Raw genomic sequence first — 2,500 nt, 5'->3', positions numbered from 1 at the left:
TAAGGGAGGCAAGAGCAAGGTGCGATGTAGGTCCCCGGGGCCTGTTGTCGTACCATAGGCACGAGTGGTGTGTGTGTGTGTGGCAAAGAGTTTCTGCGCAGTGTACCAGGGGCACGGGGGAAAGTTGTCGTACCATAGGCACGAGGAGAGTTTGTGTGGCAAAGTGCTACTGAGCGGTGTACCAGGGGCACGGCGAAAAGTTGTTGTACCATAGGCACGAGAAAAGTTGTCGTACCATAGGCACGAGAAAAGTTGTCATACCATAGGTACGAGGAGTGTGTGTGTGGCAAAGTGCTACTGAGCGGTGTACCAGGGGCACGGCGAAAAGTTGTTGTACCATAGGCACGAGAAAAGTTGTTGTACCATAGGCACGAGAAAAGCTGTCGTACCAGGGGCACGGAGGAAAGTTGTTGTACCCATAGGCACGAGAAAAAGTTGTCGTACCATAGGCACGAGGAGAGTTTGTGTGGCAAAGTGCTACTGAGCGGTGTACCAGGGGCACGGCGAAAAGTTGTTGTACCATAGGCACGAGAAAAGTTGTTGTACCATAGGCACGAGAAAAGCTGTCGTACCAGGGGCACGGAGGAAAGTTGTTGTACCATAGGCATGAGAAAAGTTGTCGTACCATAGGCACGAGGAGAGTTTGTGTGGCAAAGTGCTACTGAGCGGTGTACCAGGGGCACGGCGAAAAGTTGTTGTACCATAGGCACGAGAAAAGTTGTTGTACCATAGGCACGAGAAAAGCTGTCGTACCAGGGGCACGGAGGAAAGTTGTTGTACCATAGGCACGAGAAAAGTTGTCGTACCATAGGTACGAGGAGAGTTTGTGTGGCAAAGTGCTACTGAGCGGTGTACCAGGGGCACGGCGGAAAAGTTGTTGTACCATAGGCACGAGAAAAGTTGTTGTACCATAGGCACGAGAAAAGCTGTCGTACCAGGGGCACGGAGGAAAGTTGTTGTACCATAGGCACGAGAAAAGTTGTCGTACCATAGGCACGAGAAAAGTTGTCGTACCATAGGCACGAGGAGAGTTTGTGTGGCAAAGTGCTACTGAGCGGTGTACCAGGGGCACGGCGAAAAGTTGTTGTACCATAGGCACGAGAAAAGTTGTCGTACCATAGGCACGAGAAAAGTTGTCGTACCATAGACACAAGCAGTGCGTGCGTGCGTGCGTGCGTGCGTGCGTGCGTGCGTGCGTGTGTGTGTGTGTGTGGCAGTTCTTCTGCGCAGTGTACCAGGGGCACATTTCAATGTGCTTTCTGGAGTACCAGGGGCACGAGGATTTTGCCAGTGGTGTTCTGCTTTGTTAGTGGGAGGGGGCTTAAGTGTGGGTCCCCGGGGCCTGCTGGAGGTCCAGGTCCATGCTAGATACGTGGTACAGGGTAACTGCAGGAGGGGGGGGGGGGTAATGTGGGTTCACGGGGCCTGCTGGAGGTCAAGGTCCATGCTGGATATGCGCTGGAGCGTAACTGCAAGAAAGGAAAGCTAGTGGGGGAGTAGAGCAGGGGAGTATGTGGGTCCCCAGGGCCTGCTGGAGGTCCAGGTCCATGCTAGATATGTGGCACAGGGTAACTGCAGGGGGGGGGTAATGTGGGTCCACGGGGCCTGCTGGAGGTCCAGGTCCATGCTAGATATGTGGCACAGGGTAACTGCAGGGGGGGGGGGGGGTATTGTGGGTCCACGGGGCCTGCTGGAAAGTCAAGGTCCATGCTAGATATGTGGTACAGGGTAACTGCAGGGGGGGGGGGGGGTAATGTGGGTCCCCGGGGCCTGCTGGAGGTCCAGGTCCATGCTAGATACGTGGTACAGGGTAACTGCAGGAGGGGGGGGGGGGTAATGTGGGTTCACGGGGCCTGCTGGAGGCCAAGGTCCATGCTGGATATGCACTGGAGCATAACTGCAAGAAAGGAAAGCTAGTGGGGGAGTAGAGCAGGGGAGTATGTGGGTCCCCAGGGCCTGCTGGAGGTCCAGGTCCATGCTAGATATGTGGCACAGGGTAACTGCAGGGGGGGGGGGGGGGGTAATGTGGGTCCCCGGGGCCTGCTGGAAGTCAAGGTCCATGCTAGACATGTGGTACAGGGTAACTGCAGGGGGAAGGGGGGGGGGGGGTAATGTGGGTCCCCGGGGCCTGCTGGAGGTCAAGGTCCGTGCTAGATATGTGGTACGGGGTAACTGCGGGGGGGGGGGGGGGATCTAATGGGGGACTAGATCAGGTGAGGATGTAATGGCCAGTTCGACAGCAGCACATCTTTTTCGACCGTAAGGGAGAGAGGAGGCCGACTCTCTGCCTCGGCCAAATGGAGAGAGATTTTCAGCAGGGCCAGTGCGCCAGGAGCACATCTTTTTCAACCGTGAGGGAGAGTGGAGGCCGACTCACCACCTCGGCCAGGGCCTTTTTTTCTCCCCTCTCCAGTTGAGCAGTCTAAGGGTAATGAGTAGCAAAGGTGCCCTCCGTCATTTATGGGAGACGGGTGTCTGAAGATGCGCAAGTCAGCAGACA

This window comes from Copadichromis virginalis, linkage group LG13 (assembly GCF_057382275.1).
Source record: "Copadichromis virginalis isolate Kocher_CV1m ecotype Utaka linkage group LG13, C_Virginalis_male_GT1.1, whole genome shotgun sequence".
Lineage (NCBI taxonomy): Eukaryota > Metazoa > Chordata > Actinopteri > Cichliformes > Cichlidae > Copadichromis > Copadichromis virginalis.
The sequence above is the reverse complement of the archived record's forward strand: the minus strand, read 5'-3'. Positions refer to the sequence as shown.